The sequence below is a fragment of the Dermacentor andersoni genome, chromosome 6 (assembly GCF_023375885.2).
Source record: "Dermacentor andersoni chromosome 6, qqDerAnde1_hic_scaffold, whole genome shotgun sequence".
Taxonomy (NCBI): domain Eukaryota; kingdom Metazoa; phylum Arthropoda; class Arachnida; order Ixodida; family Ixodidae; genus Dermacentor; species Dermacentor andersoni.
In genome coordinates, this window is record NC_092819.1 from 172,791,393 (window position 1) to 172,818,691 (window position 27,299).

General features: G+C 47.5%; 1 protein-coding gene across 1 annotated transcript in view; it reads left to right on the top strand.

The window, feature by feature from the left end:
* Positions 1 to 27,299, top strand: part of LOC129382702 (uncharacterized) — a 674,466-nt gene that overhangs the window by 211,520 nt on the left and 435,647 nt on the right. The window lies entirely within an intron of this gene.

Consider the following 27,299-nt stretch of genomic DNA (forward strand, 5'->3'; position numbering starts at 1 on the left):
CATGACAAGGCCGAGGGCTGAAAAAAAATAACGTAGAAAAAGCAACATGTGAAAAAGTGCTTCGAAGACCACGGTTTTGAGGTGGAGCAGTGGCAGCGTCTCCCAATGTCCGAGCTTTTTTTTTTTTTTCAGCTTAGAGCATCTGAAACGTTATAGATATTCAATTTCACTGCATGTTTTTGAACTAGGCGTTCTGAAAGTTAGCGGCAGCTCCAGTTGAGCTTTGGAGGTGGCAGCGCTTGCATTTCCCGCTGATGGCTGCAAAGAAATCTTACGAGCGTAATTTAGAGACAATCGTAATGTACGTATTAGATATTTATGTGTAGTGAGGCTATCATGAAACCAATATAACACCGCGAACAGCTACTTAAATGGTTGTATAATCATATACGCTCACAGCAAAGCGACGGATTGGCCGCGGAGGCGTCCGCCTCTTTTTCGGTTCATGTAGCGCAAGCCATCGAACACTGCGCGTCGTGCCACCGCGTCTCCAGCCGCCGCGCAATTGTTATTTGTCGTGAGGGATTATTCGCTGCATGAGGCTTTGATGTACGTATGTACTGTTGATGGCGCGTGGTGATCAATATGGCCAAGATATATAGGGAGGGGGAGGCAGGCGCACCCCCAATGTTTTTTTTTTCTTTGATACGCCAGTAGTTAAAGTTAATACATCTTTCAGGTAGACGACCCATCTGTAGCATGTGTAAAAAGATAATCACTGGGCGCACTCTATGTTACCTGGATGTGCACTCGAGGGAGTACACAGCCAGGTAACATAGAGTGCCCACACAGGTAACATAGTGCTCATATTATATATAATATATATATATATATATATATATATATATATATATATATATATATATATATATATATAGATGTATATATATATAAAGTAGAAGCCAGATATGTAAATTAAGTTGATTATTTCCCAAACTGGAGGCGAAGCGGAGCATCTGCAAGACGCCTGCTATGAGAACCGTCTTAAACATTCAATCAACTATATTTGATAGCCTAGCTGGCACAAAACTTTCATGAAAATCTTGTATATTAGGTTAAATACTGCAGATTTCTGCATCTGACTTGCTGCTGGAGAATAGCAGGTTGAAAAGTAAGAAATACTTTATATATTAAGAGAGTGCATAGCATAAATCGTTCGTATACACCATCCTATTTCATGGCATGCTCAATTTTCCGCACTATATAGCCACAATTAGTGCCGGTCGGTATGTCTATTGTGAGGGGGGCAAGCAGTGCCTTTTCCCTGAATCTGGCAGTGACTAACATACAGTACGGATAGCTCTAACTGTACTATTTGCAAAAGATGCTCACTGCGCGCATTCTGTTACCTACATGTGCACTCAAGTGCACATGCAGGTAACATATAGAGAGTGCATGCATCATATATAGATTAATGCTCTATGTTACCTACGTGTGCACTGAAGTGCACACCTAGGTAACATCCCACCGTAAACACAAAGGGCACATCCTACAATAATTATAATAAGGGTTGTTTTCTTGGGGCAAAGGAAAGGATAAGTCAAGATTTAGTACTTACAATGCCTCTGCAGAGTGTATCAATGGCTGTCACACAGTACAGATATATCTGCCTGTATTATATGTACAGACAGTTGTTATGTGCACTCTATGTCACCTACATGTGCACTCAAGTGTACACTCAGGCAACACATAGTACACACCCAGTTAACATCCTGCCGTAAACATAAAGGACACATCCTAGAGGCATAATAAAGGTCACTTCCTTGAGGTATACGTTAGGATGAGTAAACATGTGGTACACACAAAGTTGGCGTCCCGGAGGTCACACAAAGGACAAGGAATCATAAAGGTCACATAGGGCACAAGAAGGAAACATAAAGGAAACATAAAGGCAATGACCATTTTCATAGAGGATCGCTACAGAAAAGCCGTGCGCGCAGTGAACCTTGGTGCCTGTAAATTATCGCGTTAGCGTGAAAGAGCGCGTGTCAACGTAGCCGCAGGTGCGGCTACTTGCGCTATGTTGCCTAAAATTAAGCAGAAGTGGACGCCCGCGACATGCACTAAGAGGAAAGGGAAGGTGAATATAAGAAAAACAACAATCAGAACGAGTCTTCGTTCCTTCACAGTGCCGCGGTTTGATGCCCCGCGGCCGTCCGCGACTGTGCGACTGCGTCATGTGCTAGACTACCGGCAATGCACTGTCCCCTTCGTCGGGACCGTCAGCAGCAGAGCAACCGAACGGCGCACGCGAAATGTATCCAGCGAGACAAGGCCCGGTGGGAGAGTGAGGGTGAAGTTTTGCTCCACTCGGGGCACTCTCGCCGTTAGCGCGCAGCGCGAGATAGCAGCGACCCGGTGTGGCGCCGCAGCCGCTTCGACCAGCTAAGCCGTAGCCCGTTTATTTTTTGGCCGACAGTACATTGCTAGCATGTCGGCGAGGGCCTTGTTCAGGCGCTGCGTGAGACCATTCGTCTGTGGGTGATAGGCAGTTGTCCTGTGGTTTGTCTGGCTGTATTGCAGAATGGTTTCGGTTAGCTCTGCTGTAAAGGCCGTTCCTCTGTCGGTGATGAGTACTTCTGAGGCACAATGTTGTAGCAGGATGTTGTCGAAGAAAAATTTCGCCTTCTTAGCTGCGCTACCTTTTGGCAGGGCTTTAGTTTCAGCGAAGTGGGTGAGGTAGTTGACACCGGATGTTGACACCGGAGACATTCCCAACAAATCCATTCCGATCTGCGCAAAGGGTCAGCATGGAGACTTATCGGCTCTAGTAGTCCCGCTGGCCTTCTCAGTGGTGTTCTGCGTCGCTGACAAGAAGGAAGGATGGAAATCAACTTTATTCAGGTCCGGAAGGCCACGAGAGTTTTGGGCTCTCATGGAGTGGGCGTCTCTCACGACGGAACCGGGAGGTTGAGTTTCCTGGCGGCGTCGTGGACCTGCTGGACGGCCCAGAGTTGGGGAGCGAGTTCTTCGCTCCGGATTGCTTTTTCAAACTTGCGCTTGCCCGGTTCGGAGTTTATGTGAGGTGGCGAGCACCGCCAGAGTAAATCATATACGTTAAGGGATGTATTGCAATTGGTGGAATAAGACTTGTAGGGCTCAGGCATGTATTAGTGTAGTCTGTTTTGCGTGGGGTATGTGTCAGTTTGTAGCATTCTGAGTGTAACCGCTTGAGCTCGAGTGAGCGTGCGGTGTGGCGTGCTGTACTGTCTACGTGGTGGGTAGTAGTGTTTATTGATTTCATTGTATGTAGTGGGCGCGTCCTTATTCTCCGAGTGGTTGGGTGAAGCCGCGCGGTCTGTAAGCGCGCGCGCAGCCTCGTGTGCCGCCTCGTTAAGGTTGGGAACGTCGCCGATCTTTGGTCCTAAGTGTGCCGGGAACTATTATATGACGTGGTTCTTAATCTCTTTCTTTGAACCAATTCTGAGAGCCTGTGCGCAGACCGTGCCCTTTTGGAAAGCTCTGATAACGGCTATGGAGTCGCTGTAGATAAGGGAAAGATTGTCGTCGGTGAGCGACGACAATTGTTGCGATCGCTGAGAGTCTTGGCATGTCTTGACGTAACGGGTGACGTCGGCGGTGGGAGGCGGTCAGCAATGCCTTTCCTGTATCCTCGACAGCGTCCGAGAGAAGACGAGGCGCCTAGCTGCTGGATTGTGATTAGGGCATGTAATACTTCTGGACGCAGCGCTGAGGGAACAACAAGAAGGTAGTTGGCGCGGACTGGTGAGAAGTTCCTCAAGACTAGTATGTTGTTTCGAAGCGGGAACGAAGGTAATCACAGCGTAAACGACCTAGGGACAACGTCGGTATTCCCTTCTAAATACTCGACGAGGCTTTTCGGCGCCACGTCTGCTCGTTGCTCTTCAGCGAAGTCTTCCGCGCTTATTATTCGAAGGAAAACGCCATCATCCTAGTCGTCTGGTGGCGGCGGGTCAATGGGGGCGTTTGATAGGCAATTGGCGTCAGAGTGTTTTCTTCCGGACTTGTAGGCAACAGTGATGTCATATTCTTGCAGTGTGAGGCTCCACCAAGCCAGCCGTCCTGATGGGTCCTTTAAGTTAGCTAGCCAACACAACGCGTGATGGTCGTTGATGACTTTGAATGGCCTGCCATATAGGTAAGGGCGAAATTTTGCTGTAGCCTGAATGATGGCGGGGCATTCCTTTTCGGTCGCAGAATAATTGCCTTCCACTTTCGACAGGCACCGGCTAGCGTAAGCTATCACCCGTTCAAGTCCGTCTTTCATCTGGACTAGGACAGCACCGAGGCCTAGGCTACTGGCGTCAGTGTGGATTTCGGTATCAGCGTCCTCGTCAAAGTGCGCAAGTACGGGCGGCGACTGCGTGCGTGTTTTGAGTTCTTAAACTCTGTCGGCCTGCGGCGTTTCCCACTTGAACTCGACATCACATTTGGTTAGATGTGCCAGCGGCTCAGCGATGCGTGAGTAGTCCTTGACAAAGCGCCTGTAGTAGGCACACATGCCAAGGAATCTACGCAATGCCTTTTTGTCGATGGGCTGCGGGAACATGGCGATTGCAGCTGTCTTCTGCGGGTCAGGGCATACTCCAGATTTGCTGATGACGTGGGCTAGGAACAGAAGGTCATCGTAAGTGAAGCGGCACTTTCCCTACTTCAGAGCGAGCCCTGATGACTTGATGGCCTCCAGTATTGTCGCAAGTCGCCTAAGGTGCCGGTCGAAATTTCCGGCGAAGACGACTTCGTCATCCAAGTACACAAGACAGGTCTGCCACTTCAATTCTGCTAAAACCATGTCCATCATGCACTGGAATGTTGTAGGCGCCGAGCACAGTTCAAATGGCTTAACCTTGAACTCATAGAGGCCATCTGGCGTGAGGAAGGCAGTCTTTTCGCGAGCGCGTTCATCAACTTCTATTCGCCATTAGTCAGACTTGCGATCCATCGACGAGAAGTATTTAGCCTTGCAGAGCCGATCCAATGCGTCGACTATCCGTGGTAGGGGGTATACATCCTTCTTTGTGACCTTGTTCAGTCGATGATAATCGACGCAGAAAGGTAAGGTTCCGTCCTATTCCTTCACCAAGACAACAGGGGATGCCCATGGGCTTTTCGACGGCTGGATGATGTCATCGCGCTGCATTTCATCGACTTGTTGCCTAATAACTTCACATTGTCGCGTCGAAACTCAGTAAGTGCTCTGGCGAAGTGGTGGAGCACACTCCTCGGTTATTATGCGATTCTTTGCGATTGGTGTTATTCGAATCCTCGATGACGTCGAAAAGCAGTCTTTGTATCGTCGGAGCACACTTCTGAGCTGTTGGTGCTTAATCATGGGGGACTTGTACATATATCAAAGTCTGTTTCGGGAACTATGGCCGTCGGGGTAGATGCGGCCGAATTCGAGAGTAAAAACGCATTGCTGGTTTGAACAATTTCCTCGATGTACGTGATCGTCGTGCCCTTGTTGAACTGCCTGAACTCCTGGCTGAAATTTGTCAGCATCACTTCCGCTTTCCCTCCCTGCAGACGAGCGATCCCTCTTGCGACGTGAATCTCACGGTTGAGCAATAGGCGCTGTTCGCCTTCGATGTCGCCTTTGCGTCTGCGGGTATTTCGGTGCCGACGGAAATAACAATGTTGGATCGAGGCGAGATGCTCACTTTTTTTTAGCACACTCAAGGCGTGGTGACTACGAGAGCTCTTCGGTGGTATCGCTTGATCTTCCGACACGTTATCAATTTCTACATCAGGTCGACGATTGCGCCGTGTTGGTTCAGGAAGTCTATGCCGTGAATGAGGTCTCGTGAAAGCCATTGGAGGATAATGAAGGTGGCAGGGTAACTCCTGGAATGAACGGTAATTCTTGCCGTGCACATTCCACTCGCGTATTCAGGTGTCCTCCAGCAGTCCGAATTTGAGGGCCTTCCCCATGCAGTCGTCACTTTCTTCCACTGGGCGTCGATGTGTCCACTCATGACGGAGTCATCGGGTCCTGTGTCCACTAAGCCTGTGACTGCGTGGCCATCGAGAAGCACGTCAAGGTGGGTGGTTCTTTGTTTCGCGTTACAGTTAGATCTTCACGTAGGATCACGGCTGCGTCAGGTTTACCTGTGGCTGGTACGTGGCGTTGTGAGATCGTTTTCCGTCGGCGTAATCTTTCCTTTTCGGCCTCTTCGTCGGCGGCGGAGCATCTTAATCAGCGCGACTAACAGTAACCGCACCGCAATCGATTGCTGCTTTCCGTTTTCCGGACATGGGCTAGCAGACCAGCCCCATGCTGGGGCAGTGTATGGACGACCCTGCGGCGAGAGGTAGCGGCCTGGTGATGGCGAACGGGACGGTCCTGGAGAACTCCAGTGAATGGCGGCGAGCTAGTCGGCGATGTCACGTGGGCGCTCGCCAAGCTGTTGACGCGGTGCTTTGACGGCGAATCCCGGAGTCCCAAGTCACGGTGTGGACATCGGCGGTGCACATACCCAGGCGGCACGTCAGGTCGGGCCAACGTTGGAAACATATTGGCACTTCCTGGCCCAATGACGGCCCAAGATTAACAGCGTGGTTCCAATATTGGCAGTGCCATTCTGAATCCTGGCCCAGTGATGGCCTAAGGTTAACAGCGTAGCGCGAATATTGGCTGTGCCATTCTGATAGAGATCCAACGTTGGCCCACAATACACAGTCAGTAAACAATATTGGCTGTGCCATTCTGATAGAGATCCAATGTTGGCCCACATTACACAGTGAGTAAACAATATTGGCACTGCCGTTCAACAAGGCGGGAATTATTGGACCGACTTTCGAACGGATTTGCCAATATGGGTTAATAGTTGGCTTTCATTGGAGGACATTGGCCCGTAATAAGCCAATTTTCCCATTGTCGGTTTTTAGTGCTCTACGACTTGCTGATATTGAACAACGTGTTTTGAAAACTAATGCACTGATCACAGGCACACTGCGCAGGAACCAGAAATATGCTCTCCCGTGTCAACTCCATGCATGGTACACCGCCATTTTTGTACTTCGCGTTCAGCGAAATGCGCCCCCTAAAGAGAAAAGCCAGTGCACCACGTAGCAAGCAGGGGAAGTCGCATAAAATTAGCCGCTGCTTTATTGATCGTGCATGGGAACATGAGCTTTCCATAAGAAGCAACGGTATTGCGAATTTGTCTGCGCATTGTATATTTTGCATGTATGCTCCGCGGCTTTGGATGATCAGGATTCCGAGGGGAATCGATCATTACAGTGCCACAGAGTTGATGGAACCGTTTTATATTGCATCGAGATGGAGCGCATATGTATTAGTGAAACTTTTGCTTGTTTGTTTAGCATGCATGGCATGTTGCGGTGACATAATCATCATGCTCCTATTCCAATATATTTGTTTTTTTGTGCATGTTTAGTAAGCTCCTTGTATGAATGCCCCTGACAGAAAAAAAAAATTATTGCACGTTTTGGCTTTTCCTCTTGTCTTTGCCTGTAGTTGGCACGGCGCATTCCGGATTTTTTTTTTTTCCGCCTAACTTTTCGTCCTTAAGCCCCCACTCGCCTCTCCTCCACACACACGTGAGCCTGTTCAAAGCTATCAGCCAAGCACTCAGGCAGCTATAAGCTGCTGTGTCGAATTGGCTGCTCTCGGAATACGGGGAAAAGCAGTGGGGTCACTATTGTCCTCCTTGTCTCCCTCCGTCGCTGCCGCCGAAGGAACGCGGTCGGGCTAGGTCCAGTGGGGGAAAGTGGCGTTTACACCGTTTTCTTCATTCACCCTTTCCTTTCACTCTTTCCTTCTATGCATCGCTAGCACGCCGACTGGGTGCAACACCGCCTGAGTGCTTGCCGTCTTGTCCGTGTTTGTCAGCGCACTCCTATCGTGAAAAATGCTCGCTTGCGGTCGTCATTCCTACTGAGAAGTCTGCATATTGAAATACACAGCAAAGTGGCCACGAATTTTCGTGAGTGTTAGAATTAATATAGGCGAAACAACAACCAGAAAAAAAGTCGGCGCTCGTGGCCACCGTCTTCGATGTGGGATGAACTCGGATGCACATCGCATGGAGCATGGATCTTACAATGGTGAGTGCATTTGTTTTGCGCATGTTATAAGTTTTATAAGGAGCAATATCACCCAAGCAATATCACGCGGTATATATATTACTGAAACAGGCCTGGCTAATGTAGAGTGCCTGTAATTACATAGCTCTTTTTATTTGCAGCCTTTGAATAGTGCCCGGAGTAGAACCACGTGTAAATCTCTGTGAATTTCACCCAAATTCCAGGACTATGATTTTATCAAGCCACGCGCGCGGCCTGATCCTGCTAGTGATACCGAGGGACCACGCTTCTTCTCACTGTTCTAGGTCAAGCATCATTTCCAGCCGACAGTATTTCTTTCTTTTCGTATAATAAATGCCTCTTTTACTAGTGTTTCCTGACGGAACTTCTCGGTTTCCACATTAAAAATTTCGCACGAAGATCGCATTGTGTCTACACAGTCTGAAACTAAGCTTTTTGTGCTGTAGCAGGTTTTGCTGCAATTTTTCAATTGTAAAGTGCTACGCTGACTAGGTGTGGGCTGTAAACAAGGCGGACGGATCCTGTGCATTTTATGTCTGTTCTAAATATTACGTTGCACCTTGTACAAGATATGCCATATATGTCGAAATATTAAGAAGTGTTACCTGACAAATCTCTTGCAAGAAAGTTTCTTGATTCACCCCTTCGAACTCTCTGATCAGACTTATAATATTGTTGCAGTATGGCGATTTTTCAAATGAGAACGCTGCCACATACATTTGTCATACCAACATCTCTGATAATGTTTCTTTTTATTTTACAGTGCAAGCATTTCCTCCAAGTAATGGTGAAGTCGCTATGGGATAGGGTAGCAATATCAACGAAACCACGGCGTTATCGTGGTCCTCGTGGGGCCTGATCAGCCCGCCGAAATCCAAGCACTGACCAACCTGCCTACCGACGTCAGCTCCCTGCCCTGAAACCCCTGGCCAGCCCACCGTCCTCGGCACCTTGCCCAATTCCTATCCTGAGGGCAGTGCCTGTAAATAAACTGTTTGAAGATAACCGAGCGTCACCCATCTATGTCCACGGAAAATGCCTGTTTGTGAAAATTTATTCGCAAATAAATTGTCATAAACGTCAATTTCAGTATTCTTTTATTATTATTTGCAAGCATATATGACTTCTGCTTCTTGACATCTTTTTGTCGAGCTTTCCTAGCTACTATTGAGGAAGACGGTAAGGGGACAATTGCTACAAAAAATGCCGCTAGCAAAATGTTTGCGGTAAGAATGTGTGCGTGCTCTAAAGCCAGCATATCTAGAATATTCGTCATGCAAAGGGCATTGGCTCAATGCTGGCATTAATAATGGCGACGATATGGCTCAACACTGGTCCTACGCTGGCAGCACGATGGCTGCTGCATTGGCATAACATTGGTCCAATCTTGGCTTTAACGCTGGTCCTACGATGGCTGCTGCATTGGCATAACATTGGTCCAATCTTGGCTTTAACGCTGGTCCTACGCTGGCAGCACAATGGCTGCTGCATTGGCATAACATTGGTCCAATCTTGGCTTTAACGCTGGGCCAACATTGGATTGGGTTGCACTTTGCCAATATGCCAACATTGGTCCAACATTGGTACCAATTTCTGCCAGCATTGGGCCATGGTTGGACCAATGCTGGTGTGCTGCCTGGGTAGCCGGCTTCTCCGCAGTTCAAGTGACTAGCGCAAGAGTGGACAAAGGACACTACAAAGGCGACAGGGACAAGCGCAAATTTCCAACTGGTGTTTATTACAAAAAGGTAGGCACATATACTCTCGCGCACTTGATCATAATCATTTGCAATCGTGCAAGACAGCATGGTGATCACAAAAAAAACAGAGCGCACCATGGCCGGGCCAAAGCTTCAGGCGGCCTCCCATAAACAGACCCCTGGAATGTAAATTATTTAGAAGTCATTGCTAGGGATGGTTTGCTAACGCAGTTGCCTACTGCGATAGCCGTTGCCTCAATGATGAGTCTGGTGTTTTCCTGCCCGTTGCTTCCTACTAGTTCTGTTTTTTTCAGAGTGGAGGACATTTGCATTGGCAGCAATGGATGCCAAGGATACCCTCTCTCCCGTTTGAACTGTCTGATTATGTTCCTGTAGTCTCACGTTCAGCCACTTTCGCGTTTTTCCCATGTAACGCTGCCCACAGGATGGAGGTTGGCCTTACACTACTCTTCTTGAGCGTTCGACGAAACCCTTTACATGCGCATTGTTGCAGTATTTGTATTTTTATTCTTTTGTATTCTTTGTATTATTTTGTATTCTTATTCTATTTGTATTCATTATTCTGACAGGGTGATTTATGCGCATAACGGAGATAACTTGTGGGGCGCCGAAAAACCGGCCGAAACTGCCGCCGTTTGGCCTATTATGCGAAATTGCGTGGATATATGGGATGACTGCTAGATTCTTGCGAGCACAATCCCGTGGGCCGGGGGGGGGGGGGGGGGGGGGGCATCACAAGATTGCAACTTTCTACGTAGCGTATCTGAAACCGAAATAATAAGGCAGCTGGGATAGCCAACAGCCTGCAAACAAGCAATCTGCGAGTCGGAGCTCTCTTGTACTGAGTGGTAACAGGATTTCAGCAAGGCGTTTTTCAAGCATGCCTGAACAATGCCGCGTTTGACCGATCTACTCCCGGTTGATGCAAAAGGCAGCAGCGTAGTTTTTTCGGCGCGGGGCTCATGTTTCCAACAGACGTGTTCGCCTAAAGAGGACAACCACTGATGGAGAAACTTTAGGGCACCATTCTCAGGACACCATTCTCATTGCACCATTCCCTGCTGCTCTTTGCATCAGCCCATAGTACATTGGTCAAACGCGGCATTGTTGAGGCCTGCTTGTAAAACGCCTTGCTGATATTTTGTTACCGCTCAGTATTATTTTCGTTTCAGATACGCTACGTAGGAAGTTGCAATCGCCACGGCGGCCGCATTTCGATGGAGGCGAAATGCGAAAACACCCGTGTGCTTAGATTTAGGTGCACGTTAAAGACCCCAGGTGGTCAAAATTTCCGGAGTCCTCCACTACGGCGTGCCTCATAATCAGAAAGTGGTTTTGGCACGTCAAGCCCCATAATTTTGAAGTTGCAAACTTTTGATGTCACCCCTTGCCCTGGCCCACATGATACTGTCCGCAGGAATCTAGCAGTCATCCCATACATCCACGCTATCTCGCATAGACTAAAAAAAATAGCCAAAAGGGAGGGAGTTTCGGTCGTTTTTTCCGAGTCCCACAAGTTATCTCAGTTATGTGCAAAAACCAGCCCTGTCAGCAGACAATCAAAGTCATGCAACATTGCGCACATAAGGGTTTCGTCGAATGCTCAAGAGGAGCAGTGTACGGAACACCTCTTTCCTGCGGGCAGCGTTACGTGGGACAAACGCGAAGGTGACTAAACGTGAGACTACCGTAATATAATCAGAAATTTCAAAAACGGAGAGAGGGCTTCCTTGGGATCTATTGCTCCCAACGCAACTGTCATGTACTCCTCGAAAAAACAGAAATAGCTAGCAACGGGTAGGAAAACACTACACTCATAACTGAGGCAGCGGCTATCGCAGAAGGCAACTGCGTTAGCAAACCGTGCCTATCATTTGCATTTGCATTCCTGGGATCTGTATGTTGGAGGCCGCCTTAAGCCTTGGCCCGGCCATGGTGCGTTCTTTTTTTATTTGTGATGACCATGTTGTCTCGCACGATTACAACTGATTATGATCAAGTGCGCGACGGTATATATACATAACTTTTTGTAATAAACGCCAATTAAAAGCTTGCTCTTGCCCTTGTCGCCTTTTTAGTGTCCCGGTCCTCTCTTGCGCTAGCGACTTCAGCATGGAATACCAACTAGCCCGATCGCACACCCTGCTTCTCCACGGTGATGATAGAGCGGGCGGTTGTCGGGGGCTCAGCAAATGTCCATCTGCCCTGCGCAGCTGCGCTGGGCGACGAGTAGGCGTGCTGGCGGTGGTGGTGGCGGTGGTGGTGGTGGACGAAGGAATTGCGGCGTTACATGGCCCTGGCGCGATCGCGCAGGAGGACCTTGACGGCGGGCGACGTAGGCGTAGGTAATCGTTTCCGGCTGGGGCTGTGGCGATGAACGTTGCACATCAGTAAACCCAAGTGATCCATTAACTTCATCCTTGAATATGTCGGCAATTGAGGCCACATGAGGCTGCGACCTAGGGAAGAGCTTCTGCAGCTCATCGCGAACGATCGCTCTGATGGTCTCTCACATGTTTTCACTGTCGAGTGATTGATCATCGGTGTAATTTCGGCGATTATACTGCCTTGTCCGCATATCGAGCTTCTTCTCAGTGGTTGTTGCTTCGGAAATAAATTTAGCAACAGTCCTGGGCTGGTTGCGTATCAATGCGGCGAAGACTTCCTGTTCTACTCCACGCATGAGAAACCGAAATTTCTTCTCCCTAGGCATATCCGGGTCGGCGTGGCAGAACAGGCACGTCATCTCAGTGAAGATCGCTATTGTCTCGTTTGGTAATTGTACTGGGGCTTCTAACATAGCTTCGGCTCTTTCCTTGCGCAGCATGCTCTTAAAAGTCGGCAGGCAGCCGCTACGGCATAGGTCCCACGTTGTCAGGGTCGACTCTCTGTTCTCGAACCACGTTCTGGCGACGTCTTCTAAGGCGGAGTAAACATGCCGCGGCTTGCATTCGGGGTCCCAGTTGTTGAAAGACGCGATTCGTTCGTAGGCCTATAGCCAGGATTCTGGGTCTTCAGCCGATGATCCATGAAAAGATGGCGGGTCCCGAGGTTGTTGCAGCAGAATGGGTGCTGCGGCAGCCATTGGTGTGGCCTTGGCCACGCTGTTCTGGGTCTTCTCAGGAAGAGGTCCGTGCTTCAGGAGCAGCTGTTGCAGTCGGCGGCTTGCACGATATTCTGCGACGATGTTGGTGTTCCTTTTCAGTACGGGCTTGGATCACGGCTTGTCGGGGGTGTCCGGTACATGAACGAACTAGCACCTCCACCAGATTTCACGTGGTAGTGACAGTATAGGACACAGCAACAACACTCTGAATAACGAAATTAACATCAAAGTAAATACACCTGGTAGCGAAGCTTTCGTAGGAGCCCTTACGTTCAAAACATGGTGGTTCATCGGCGGTTCGTGGGGCTTAGCGTCATCTGTATGTGGAGGGAACACTTCCGGCGGAAGATAAATAATGTCCCGCCATATCTGTCAAAAACAGAAGTGACGCCATTTTGTTTTCGAAGGCGCAAAATTTGTTTTGTTGGCCTGCCTTTAGAGCCATATATTGAAATGCCCCGCCATTCGACTTGATGGGCCTTTCGAATTATCAGCGCGGAAAGTGATGCAGGCAAAAGCCAGCCGTACGGTTGTTGAAATCGCACCCCTGCACAGAACATACTTTCTTTGGAGGCCGACGAAAACTGTAGGAGTAGATTGCTGATCCTATCGTCGGATGCCAGGCCAGTCGGCCAGTGAAATCGCACGAAAACAACTACACAATTATCTGGCGGTTGTAACTCACCATTTTAGACTGAACATGATGAGAAGCGATCTAGCTACCCGCGTCACCAAATTCAGACAAAATTCGACAAGTAAAAAAGCACAACGTTTGAGGGGGGCGTATTTCAACAGGTGAACTTTACGAGCGCGTCTTTCTGCTCATTTCAAGAGGTGCATTGCATTGCGAGCGATAGCGGCGTCAATGCCCCCTCTAACGAGCGCTCAAAAGAAATGTATGTGTTAATAATAATAAACATTAAATAAACTTGTATTTTCTTAACATGTCACGAATGTATAAAATTAACCAGGAATTTGGATTTCTTTGAATGTATTTAACTATTCTCGCTTGAATTAAAATACGCTTTTTTCTTTCCCACTGTTTGTTCCCTCCAAAAATAGTCCCCCTTCAGTCGCTGCTCCCATAACAACCCTTGCTGATGTCGGTGACAATTTGTACTGAACCACTTTTCGCCCAAAGCTTCGCGACCTATTTGGATCGACCTTGCTAACATTATTGGGAGAACCTGTGCCCACAAAAACAGGCTACACTCAAAGCTCAGCGATGGCGGCGAATACAGTAGGCAATCGCCGAAAATTTGTGCGGATCAAGCGCATCAGCTTTTATGCATTAGTCGTCGAAGGTTTCAGCATAGAGAAAAAAATTAAAAAAGAGGGGACACTCGGCAAAAACTGGCAACAGGAAACACATCACGTCTAGTGTCAACTCCATCCGTTAGTTGACGCGAGCATCGGAAAAAAAGAATGTGAAATGAACTTACAGGCAACGTTTTATTCTTTTTATTCCTTCCCCCTAAAACTACAAAGTTCTGCGTATGAATGAGCTTATACTTCGCGACTTATATTTCTTGCATCCCCTAGCAACAAGTTAGCGGTACGCCAGACGCGCCATATGTATGCGTCATTCGCCAGAGATGCCACCGAAGCGTGCGACGCCGGCTGCGCATGTGAAGCTCGCTTGCTCGGCGACCCGTCTCTCTTCGATGTAGCCCGTTTTTCGGGCTCCCAGCGTTTTCTAGCGTTCGATCTGCATTTCTACATGGCACCGCTGCACTACTGGACAACAGCAAGGGGAGGAATTTTGTTTGACAGGCTACGACGCACTTCAAGCACATTTAGACTTACTGCACAAAACTGAACCTATACAGTGACGCAGTTATCGAAAAACAGCTCCGCCGTCCAGGCCTAGTTAATTTGAGTTAATTACTCGTACTGCGAGATGTTCGCGACGCTTTCTATGAGCCCAAGCATTATTATAACTGATTTCGGTAGCTTTTGGGCACGCTCGCCGCATCTCGCTTTGTGAAGAAAAACACCTCGGCCGTGTGACGCAGTTTCGCGTGTACTGAATCTAACCGGGACAATTTTTGGCGCTTTCTCTGACCCCAGACATTATTGTAACTGATTTCGTTACTTTTTGGGGTACTTTTCAAGCACAGTGGCCACACTCCGCGTAGTGGAGTGAAATGTGAAAACACGTAGTGGCGAAATGTGAAAACACCCGTATACTTAGATTTAGGTGCACTTTAAGGAAACGCAGGTTGTGTAAGTTCGCGGAGCCCTCCACTACTGCGTACCTTATAGTGAGAAAGTGGTTTTGGCGCGTAAAACCCCATAATTTTTTTTTCACCCCTGTATTTGTGTTCTTAAAGTGCAGGAAATTATGCCCGGGATGGGAGGGATGCTTGAAGATATGAAGCTTTCTTTAGATTTTATGGCATTTTTTTGGGAGGAGTCTATTTGCTACGAATTTTATGTAAAAGTGAATTTATCTGTAATGCCGCTCATTCACCACTTACGCACGTTTCGCCTCTACACGCAATACTCCTGTTAGGTCAATATGGCGAACTCATACATGCTTGTAATTTACTTTTTTTCAGCTGATGGCGTCCGGTGGAGCTTCGTACGGCAAAAAATGCTGCTCACCTGGTGCCACAACTTCACATGAATGCACAAGAAGCCCGGAACTAGCATTCATATAAAGCAAAATAAACATTTCATCATTTCAGAAGACGTCCTGCGTTTTCTTTGTGAAATTGCACGTGACACAGATTCGGTGGAGGCTCGTAAAGATCGTTCGCAATCATTTTCCCTAAATAATAAAACGATTTCGCACCAAGGCCGCGCGAGGTTCAGCAGTAGAAGCGAAAAAAAAATTATAAGTGCCGCACTGATCAGTGGAGCCAGCGTGGTGTGTACGAACTGGTGCTCAAAACGCACGCCCAAAACCGAAACCGGAAGGTGTTAATACCATCCGCTTGGCGCGCTACCATCAATTCGGCCGCTGGGCTCTATGGGAGTATCCGGTCTTCTTGAAATTTCTTTCTCTATGGTGCCAGGGTAATCGCTGGCGCCCGTGCATCTTCCACGAAATTCTACACCATTCGCGTCCCGCATAGATGAAATCGGATTACAGAAGGTTCGGTGACACCAAACAGTAAAAAGAACCTTCGATAACATTCGAGAAACTTCCGATACATGCAGGCGCGTCCTGCGCTTTGCGATAACCTTTGTTAGACTGTGAAAAGCGTTCACCCGGAGAAGAGAAACAAGTACACGTGCCAATGTAGAGGCAATAAAGTACAAGTTGTAAGGGAACGTTGAAGAAGTAATGAAGTGGTGGAAATTCACCAAGGACTGAATCAAGAATTTCCACGGTCTTCGTTGTTGTTCACGCCTTACATTGACGGCATAGAAAAATGATTGGAACACAGCCAAATAGGGTTTGGTTTGTACTACACGCGTAGTGGGACAAATGGTGCAACCGAAGCTCCCTGGACTGATAGTCTCAGACGACGTAGTGCTACTAGCGGACAATAAAATGGGTTCACAGAAACTTCCGAATAAGTGTCTGTAACAATGGGGTGACAATTCAAGACCACACGTCTAGGGCAGAGAAATCGGGAAATATTATCTTTAAAGAAGAGACGAGTAATTACGTTGTGTCAATTTAACAGCAAGTCATGCCCATTGGCAAACAACATAAATAGCTGGGCGTATACATAAACGAAGGAAAGATTTACTCAAGCACACACCAAGAGAATCTGAAATTAAAGGGGAACCGGAATGCTGCAATAATGAAACGCAGAGCATTGAGGGGCCGCTATAAGTATAACGTGATGCGCTGAATATAGGGAGGATTAATGGTGCCAGATCTAACCTTCGCAAATGGCATTCTGTGTTTTAAATCGGATATCTTGTCTGGGTTGGAGTTAAAGAAAGTTCGGTAGGCCTGTTAGCTTTGGGAACCCAGAGTAAAACCATGAATGTTTCAGTGGAGGGCGGTGTGGGTTGGGCCTCTTGAAGTCAGAGTGCAGAGAAAAATTTGTTTTGAAGAAAAAGTCAGGAACATGGATGAACATAAATGGGCAGCTAATGTGCGCAGGTATCTGCAATTCAAAAGCGTGGAGACAGAATGTGGGAAGTTGTCGAGAAAGTTGGCGACCAAGTAATGGGTAATTGAAACTGTAAATCGACAACCAGGAGTCATCAGGAAGAAAGTGAAACAGACAGGTAATTACATTCAATGGATGCAAACAAAATGGACCGTGAAGATTTGCAAGAATGAGAAGAAAGAAATTAGAAGCTAAAATGTGTAAGATAGCACAAAAATAACATACAGTGTCCTGCTATCGCTGGCTCGAGCCGGTTGCCTAAAGAAAAATACATACTGGAGCAAATATGTTTAACGAGGCGAAACATCTGTATGCTGAAGCAAACATCTGGGGACAACTGAGCACATCCCAATAGAATGCGAAAAGATTCACCACTCAGAACCGTAGGCAACGTACACCTTCCAGAAACGCTTGTGTTTAACGTGGACGGAAACGTTAACCGGTGAGTAGTCGAGATAAGCAACAGACGTTTAGAGTACTGGTGGAAAAAAAGCAGGGAAGACATTGATACGACCGGATCTCTTGTTGTTACAGCTGATAGCTGTCGGTACAAGGTAAGCTAGATTTCGAAGGAAAACTAAGATTAAATACATGCTACAAAAATGTGAGACGAAAAGCATGTGTAGCATAACTCATTAAATCAAGCAAGCACGGTGTCTATCTGTCACCGCACGTTTCAAAGGGGGTGCCATTGTATCACCACCACATTCATCATAATATGTACTCATTCTTGCAGGTCCTCCGCCAGCACCAAGTATGCTATTGAACTGGTTGAATTTTTAAAGCAAAATGTGTGAGAAAATTTGTTAATTACAATTTACGCACAACCGCAGACCTGATAGCATTGAATTGTAGTTACAATATATAGGAAAACATAATTCTGTTGTGTGGAAACTCAGACACAAAGCATTCTTGCTGCCATTTGCTTTTGGGTGAGTACCCCACGAAAAATCTCGACCAACTAGAAGCTAAGAGCTTCGCTGTAATGCACAACTAAAATTTCTCACTTAGCTCAGGCAGTTCCGGTACGCTGCAAGAGTCATCTGCTTTTTTTGCTGTGTTGATGCGAGCTGTGTGGTCAGTGCTGGTCGCGAGGCTTCTTATCGCGAGCACCATGAATCGTCCATGTTGCGTTGTAGGCTGCAAACCTAGTGATTGGCGACATGTAAGACTGCGCCATTGTGTCCCTCTGCAAGGCAACTGGTGAGCTGAGAGGTCGCCGCGAATCGGCTTGTCGGTATCAAGCTAAATTCGCAAGGTTGCGAAAGCGAGGCTGTAATGCGGTTCAGTGCAAATAATGCGTGACTGCATCATGCGGGGCAAAACGCTAGTTGATGAAAACTGTACATCAAGTACATCACTAATGGAAGCATTAGAAAAGTACATATATCATTACAATAGGAAAATGTGAAGTCATAGGCTGTTTATTTACAGCTACGAATAATTATGAGTATGAAACGGTGCAGGCTTTTTTAAATTTGCTCGTGGCGAAACATACTGAGATATGTCGAGATTGCGTTGCCGAATTTATCACTGTAATGTTGTCAAAACGCTATCATGTGTGGCCAACCATAATAACCTTATAATAACGTACTAACCTTATAATATTATATTAGTATCTGATTTTCAACGGCCTTTTTACAAAATAATATGCTTTAGCCACGTCTTTAAACAGAGGAAAGCTACAAGTGGCACGCGTGCTGTATTAGCGAAGGTTAAAGTGTGGCTTTTGTTAATTAATTCAATGTAGCATACCTTTTACCTTGACAATGAAGTCACAGGTAGGTGTTGGTACTAAGAACACAGTTCTTCAGTATCTGTATGAACCCATTGCTCTTAATTCGTACAAAACTTTCAAGGCTCACCGGTGTAATGCCTACCGTTATGGAATGACGTCTATAAGTACATATAGGTGCACTCGCAATCGATTGTGACGTGTTGTTGGGGCGAATGTTCTCACCTACGCTTCATTTGTACTGCTTGCCCTTTGCATGGCTCTTTGTATGCGATATGATGTGAGGGGCGCAGTAGACGACTTGGCTCAAGGCGCCTCGAACGACAAACATTGACTTTTTTCACCGATAAGTTGGCGCCGCGAAATGAAGACTGCGTTGCCATGCCTCCGCAAGCCGCCAATGCTGGACGTATGGGCTTCTATGGAAGCTTCCCTACCATGCTAAATATATCATTGTTAGTATTCAATCGGCACAAGGATCTACGCGTTTGCGGCAGTAAATTCACAACGCGGGATTAGCACCGCAATAGAGATGTTAAGGGTGTGCGGTATTCTAGTAAATGCAGGCGGACTGGGTGTCTCGCCAGTTGGGTGGAGGCGCAAACATGAGCATCATGCAGAGTGCAGCCACCTGGTGGCGCAGAGCTCAACGAGACGGACACAAAGTAAAATGTGTATTCCATTTTGCTGCTGGTGTAAATTTTCTGCCGCAGTGTAATAGCAAACACGTTGTCTTTTTACATCTTTAGAATGTTTTAGACGTGCTTGCAGTAATATAAGTTCTACGTTTTGCCGGTGAAGATCTGCGGAGAGCGAAGGCTGCGCCACTCAAGCCGTTTAGGTTTGTCATAAAACCCCCTTATCACAGCCCTAATGGTATGCAGTCGCTTCAGTTTACGCCTCTACACTCTGAAACAAAATTACACTCTTTGGGTTGCATCTTGCCACACAACAAGAAACGTCATTTCGTTTGTCTGCATTTCCTTTAATAAACGCTGCGAGCCTGGTACTTTCTAGTAACGAACGGTGTGCGCGTTATCAGCATTCCCGAGAGGAAAGTAGCGGGCGTGGCGTTTTCAAGAAAGGAAATGTGAGCAAGGCAGATGACGATTATTGTTGTGTGGCAGATATACATCACAAAGGGTGTACCTTTGTCTAAGGGTGTACCCATCCGTCGAAAAGATAAGCTCGCCTGCGTTTACCGAATACCAGACACGCTCGGCGCTTATACAAAATGCTCGCAATGCAGACTGCTTCTACAGCTCTCACTCGGTATCAACGGCCGGGTGGCTAGCGGAGAGGTTGGACAGGCTTTGTGTGCTGCTTCCAAGACACCGGAAGGATACGACACCACGTCACTTCCTGACGCTGAGCCAGTGAAGGTGGAGCTGAACTTCGATCGCTGAGCGATCCAGTTCAGGAGAAAAAGCATGGCTTGGGAGAAGGGTAACATGTAATCATGAGTAGCTCTCTTAATGTGAGACATTTTACTTCAATTGTAGCACTACTCCTTTACTGTAGTTCTATGCTACACGTCGAGAAAATTTGTAGAAGAAGTTTCCGGGATCCTTTAAAGAACGTCGTCCCGAAGCTGCGAACATAACGAGAGCAAAAAAAGAAAGATTGGTAGAAACGCTTTACACTGCTTACGTGTGGGAATGCGAAATCATTACAGCGTTTGTAGACCTCGGAAATTCACGAACGCGCTCATGTTATAGGCTCATGATGGGTCGGCGCCTCCTCCCCGTTGGCTGCGACGTCACGTGGCAATGAAGTACGCACTATGCCTCATCTTTATTCAGTCAGATGGCTCGGACGTGACATGGACCATGACTACACACTGGGCAGAAAATTAGTAGGCAGAACCATGGAACAGCCGTGGCGTCGGGAAGCGTGCTTGTCTGACACCCCGGAGGCCTGGGTTTGATTCTGACGCAGACCAATATGCACCAAATTTTATTTTCAAACCATGAATTTACAGGAAGTTCCCTGAGAAATTCGACGTCATTCCAAGAATTTTCTCTGATACTTTTACTCTTTGTGCCGTCGGCGTCGGTCACGCCCGCGCCGACAGTATTTAGCGCCATGGGCAATAAAGCTTTCGTATTAAAACAAAAGCACGTGTAGTAAATAAACAGATACCAACATAGAACTAACACTCCACAGTTATCTCGCGCTGGTAGAACAAATTAAAGCGCACATCATGGTTTGCATCACGTCGCGAGTGGTTCCGCTATGATTAACGAATGCCGCCCGGTACGACCTCATAGTCACATGCCCCAATGCATTGGACAGTGTTATCAGAAAGAAAACAGCGAAGTAAGACAACTGGCAAGTCGAGGCATGACAAGCACTGATAAACGTCTTATAAGGCCCGACAAGGCATATCAAACGTTTTTCACTATCTTCGTGGGCACATCGGGTCAAAATCACACAGGCGCCGGTATTCTATCTATCGTCGCTGAAGATTGTAACATCGGCTGTCCGTCGTTTGCTGGTTCTTGATGTACGAGCATGTGAGTTGTCGTGGTGCTTCCGCGCACTACACATAAGTAGTCATGTCGAGGCTCCCTTCGTCGGGACGTGCGATACTATTGCACATCGAACGTCGTCGCAGGGTCCTGTAGGCGAAGATGACGTACGGAATGAAGGCATTCCCGCGTCTTGTCAGACGTCGACGTGCACCGCTAGCATTCGGGCGAACGTGTTCTTCAGGCTTTCGTTAGACCATTAGACTGCGCGTAGTACGCAGTTGTCATCTGGTGACTTACCTGGCTATATTTCAGGGTGTCTTGGGTAAGTCCAGCTGTAAAGGCCGTTCCTCTGACGGTAATCAGGACTTCTGGCACACCATGTCACATCAAAATGTTCTTGACGAAGAATATTTGTACTTCCACACGCTACATTTGGGCAAGGCTTTCGTTTCGGCACAACGGGTTAGGTAGTCGAGCCCCACAATGATGCACTTATCACCTTTAGACGTCAGGTATAGCCATTCCCGTCTGTTGAAATCGTCAGAAAAGACGCTTGATCGCCTGTAGCAATCAGGTTGGCCTTGTCGGTGGTGTCTTGCGTGGCTGGCAATCAGCATGTCGTTAGGTAATGGGCAACGTGAGCACTCAGGGATTCCCAGTAATACTTCTGAATCTTCGAAAGCGTACGGTAAAGCCCGAGAAGCCCAGTCATTGGGTCATCACAAAGGGCGTGTAGAAGCTATGGTCCCATTGCTGAAGGCATAACCGCTAAGTAGTTGCCGCTCACTCGCCAGAAGTTTTTCTTTACAACGAAATCACTGTGCAACAAAAACGAAGCCAATCCACGCTTGAATCACCTTGGGACATATGTTCTCCAACCTTCTAAGAACTCCACATGGCTTCTTAGTTCCGTGTGGGCTTGCTGCTACCCGGTGACGCCCCCAGAATTTGCTGCTCCTAGGAAAAAGTTATCGCGCTCTCCTTTTTGTGGTGGTAGGTCACTAGGATCGCGGGAAGGGCAGTCGGCATAGCATATTTTCGCCAGCACTTGTAAATTACGCTGATGTCGAATTCTCTCCCTCGCTTCATCGTGCAAGGCGTCCTCAAGGGTCATTAGGATGGTTCTCCAACACACTGCGTGATGACCGCCGACAACTTTGAAAGGCCTACCATTTAGGTAAGGCCGAAATTTCTGGGCAGCCTGAATGTGGCAAGGAATGTCTTTTTCGTTGTTGAGTAAATGGCTTCTGCATTTGACGGCGACCAGCAAGCACAAGAACCTTTTAAATCCTTGTTCTCTCTAGGCTTGGAGGGCGTAGAGGCCCCTGGTACTTGCGTCAGGGAAGATTTTGATACTCATCGATGTGGACAAGTACTGGTGTGGACATGTACTCGACTTCCAGTGTTTCCCTCACCTCGGCGCATACTTTCTCAGGAAATTCTGAGGCGCAGCGATGTGACAGAAGTGCATGTTAAAGCAGCCATAGTAGGTACACAGAACAAGAAATTTGCGCGTGTTGTTCATGTCGACAGGCGGGAGAAAGTTACTAACAGCAGCTGTTTTCTATGGGTGAGGAAGAACTCCTGAGTTGCTGAGGAAGTAGCCAAGAAATAGAAGTTCTTCATGAGCGAAGCGGCATTTCTGCAGCTTCAGGGTCAGCCAAGATGAATTGATAGCCTCTTGTACTGTCGCAAGGTGATCGTAGAGATCTGACGCAAACACGACGATGTAATTAACGTAGACAGAATAGGTCTGCCATATCAAGCCAGCAACTACCCTGTCCATTACATGCTTGAAACTTGCAGCTCCAGGGCAAAAATCAAGTTGCAATGTATCGAATACATAGACGTCGTCTAGCGTGAGAAAGGCGATCTTCACTCTATCCCACTTGTTGACTTCGCTTTGCTGTACGCCGTCCTTAGGTCCATCAATGAAAAACACCTTGCATGGCAGACCTGGTCCAACACATCGTCTACCCGTGAGAAGTCGTATACGCCCTTCGTCGTGATGTAGTTCTAGAAACGGTAATTGAAGAAGAAACAGTTTCATCCTTTTCCCTCACCGAGACTAGCAGAGAGCCCACGAGCTTTTTGAAGGCTTGATGATGTCATGGTGCCGGAATTTCCTCGACTTGGTGCCTTATAGTGGAACAATCTCGCGTCGAAACTTGGTAAGGGATCTAGCGCAGTGGTCGAGTGAATTCTTCAGTGAATAGGTGATGCTTAGCAACTGGTCCTACTGTGGGGCTGTTAGCAATCTCGCACACATGCTCTGGCGATGCCCCTCATTACAGGGACCCAATCGCATCACGGAAGAAGAATTGAGCTCTGCCATACAGAGCTCAGAACTTTCACGTCAAACTTAGGCTGTCCAGAGAGCCCACGATGCGGCGCTTAGGCTCGGCCTACCGGACCCCACGTGGGAGCGGCCAGCAGCTCTGCTCTAGGGCAAAGCTTCTCAGGACCTTGTAATTAAAGTTATCTGTCTGTCTGTCTGTCTGTCTGTCTGTCTGTCTGTCTGTCTGTCTGTCTGTCTGTCTGTCTGTGTCTGTCTGTCTGTCTGTCTGTCTGTCTGTCTGTCTGTGTCTGTCTGTCTGTCTATCTGTCTGTCTGTCTGTCTGTCTGTCTGTGGCAACTGGTGTTTGTCGAACCGTTGATGACTACGAGATGTACTCCATGTATAACTGGAGGAGACCTTTGAGCTGTGCTTGCTATTGCGTAGGAAAACTGCAATATCAAATGCTGGATTATTAGCACGGGCCATCATTGTAGGTTCGCAGAATCTGAGAAGACCAATGTATCGCTGACTCTTATAGCTTCTTCTTTGCAATCTTCGTGCCCTTTGTAAAGTGCTGAAATTCATTGCCGAAGTTCGTCACTATTATCTACGTTATTTCTGGACGCAATTGCACGATTACCCTTGCGATACCGGCTCCATGGTCGAGCAACTGTTAATAACTCTCAACGATGCCCTCCAAGTCTCCGTTGTCTTCGATTGTGATGGAAATCATCATGCCCAAACTAGGTGGGATATTGACTTGGTCTTCGAGCGCGTTCAACGCACGTAAAGCCACTCCTATCAGGTGGCATACCTTTGCCTGTCAACAGCGTTATTGAATTGAATCTTAAGTCAAATGACTGCGCCGCGCTTGCTTAGGAAGTCCATGCCGGGTATTACATCCCGTGAGAATTGCTGCAAGGTAACAAGCGTATGAAGGTAAGTCTGGTAATCGTTACCTTTGCCGCAAAGATTCCAGTAGGTGTTGTCAGGTGTCCTTCGACTGTCCGGATTTGAGAGCCTGCTCATTCATTGTTAACGTCCTTCAACTTGGCGGTGAAGAATCAACTGATGGCCCAGCAATCGGCTCCTGTGTCCTCTAAAGCGGTGACTGCGCGATCGTCGAGAATCTGGCTGCACGTTCCGGTGGGTGGTTCTTGCTTGAATTTTTATTAGCGGCGTCGGATCACTGCTGAGTCACATTTTCGCCCTCTTGTTACTCCGTGTCTTCACGTTCTCGCTAGGGGTGTGTTTTTTCCTTCAGAACTTCGCTAATCTGGCGGCGTGTCGTTGCTAAATCGTCGAGATAGGATTGCGTCTGCAGCTCAGGATCTTCGACATTTCAGTGAGCAGCATACACACCTGCATGGATTGCACTTTTTAGAAGGGTTGAAATCTGGGCCAGTTGGCACATACTTGAACGAAAAAACCAGTCAAAACACAAAGGACAAGAGGAGAGGTTCACACCACAGCCTCAGTTGATAGTCCAGTCGTTGTGGTGTGAACCTCTCCTCTTGTCCTTTGTGTTTTTGACTGTTTTTTTTCGTTCACGCACTTTTTAGTTTTCTGCATAAAGGGCAAAGGACCGGCCGCAGGTTAAGCCAATGTACGGTCGGCGCTACGGCGACAGGTAGCGGCCTCGTTACGCCGAACGATAGTCGTCGGGTTCTCCACTGAGTGACGACGACGTAGTCCGCAATCTCAGGAAGCTGTTCGCTAAGCTGTGTATGCGGCGAACCCTCGTAGTTCTACTTCGCGGTATGGGCTCCTGCAGTGAGCCCACTACTCCGCAGAGGTGGCTTATCGGGTGGTGGTCGGGGCACGCCAAACGCCTGCCTTCCTTGCTGCGTTGCGCGCGCGAGCACATAGGCGGGCGATGGAATCGCGGTGTTACTGTCTCTTGTCGCGAGCGCAGAAGGAAAACGGGAACTCGACGGTGGCGTAGGACGCGGCTTCTGGCTGGACTTGCTGCGATGCGGGATTTTCTGGTACTTCCTGTGACCGCTAAAATTTTTCGTTGACACTCTCAGCCATCAAGACTGTCTGGTGCTGTGACCTTGGGTAGCACTTCTGCAACTGTTCTCATACCAACACTCTGCTTCTCTAGCGCACTTCGTCGGTGTATAAAACTTGAGTTTCAGCCTGACTTATGGTAAGTGCGTGGCGGCTATGTTGCATGCTGTGAATTTGAAGAGTCTTTTTGATTGCAGTGGGCTCTGAACAAACTCGGCAACAGTCTGGGGCGGATAGCGCATTAATCTGGCAAAGAGCTGTTTGTTCACACCTCGTATCAGGAAACGGGCCAATTCTCCTTCAGTTCCAGTTGTTGAATGCAACGACACTTTCGTATATTTGCAGCCAGCTTTCCGGGTCCTCAAACGATCATGTTCGGAAGGCCGCTGGCTCGGCGGGCCATTGCGATATGATGGGTGACGCTGGGTCTGCTATGGCGTTTGCTCACTTGGCTTTAGTTTCTATAGTCTTCTGGAGAAGAGATCCGTACTCCTGTGCTAATGCTTGCGGCCTGCGGCTACCCGTCTGGTTCATGAAGACGATGTTGTATTCGTAGTTCGCACTTCGACCATGGTTTTACGGGGGCGTCCGGTACATGAACGCAGACGCACCTCCACCAGATGTCCTGGTGATATTGGAAAACACCGCAACAAACTGTGAATCTCGAAATTGACCTTTGTCTGTGCACGCATAAACAATAAAGAGAGCGGCCAGCCCAGTCACCGATATTCGAAATCTAACGTGCGGGTTGAACGCGTCGGCTTTTATACATGATTCGTTGAAGGTTCTAGCGTAATCGTTGGGGCCACATTTGAACTTTGCATAATATTGCAAGCGATGTGTTCTCATAAAAAAAGACAATTTTATTTTTCGTGCATTTTACCCTACAAAATACGTCGTTCAAATCTGTAGAACATTGTTTTATTTAGGGCGATATTGAATTGTTTAAATGCTCATTTTGTCCGTCACATATAAACTTTAGTACAGTTTAGACGGATCGTCACGAACTCCTGTGACAACAAACAAGGGATAAAACCAGCAATAACATTCGAGAAACCCCAAATACCGAAGGGGGTACATATTGTACTAAGCGATGATATTGCAACAACGATTGCCTTGTAATAAAAGGAAACCTGCAGGGAAAATAGAAACAATTCATACACGACGAACCATATAGGAAGTGCACAAAGGGGCAGTAATCGCTTTGAGGCGACCATTTGGTCGGTGACGTCTTCAACCGTTAACTTTTTCCGCGCCGCTCATGCTGGACGGTCCTAATGTTTGTCTTATTACTGTAGGTTTTATGAAACGCTAGAAATTGTTTCACTCAGTGCTGCAACACGGTCGCACGTCTTCGCACCCGTTTGCACGCAGGCGACGCACGCAGGCGTCTGCGTTTGATCCTCGTGCAAATTTGTTATCGAAGTATGCCGATACAAGAAACCATTTAATTTTTCGTGCCCTCTACCCCGCCAAACCGGTCGTTCAAATATGTAGAGCTTTGTTTCGTTTAGCGTCAGCATTGAATTGTTTATATGCTTTTGTTTGTCCTTCACAGATAAAAGTTTGTATACTTTAGACGGATCGTCACATAGAAAACCTTTTGATAAACTCCAGCAGGAAGTAACCAATCATGTTTTGCGCTACGGTATATTTTGTTTAAAAGCTCCTGTATCCACTCCTGGAAGCTCAATGCTTAGAGACAGAAGTATCTGTAAATAAATAAATATGATAATACCAGAGTAGGTATTTGTCTTGGTAATATCATCACCTATAATGCGCTGCTAAATGACGCCAGATATTTCCGGCAAATGTCCTGTTCAGAATTCTAAAATTAGTATTTG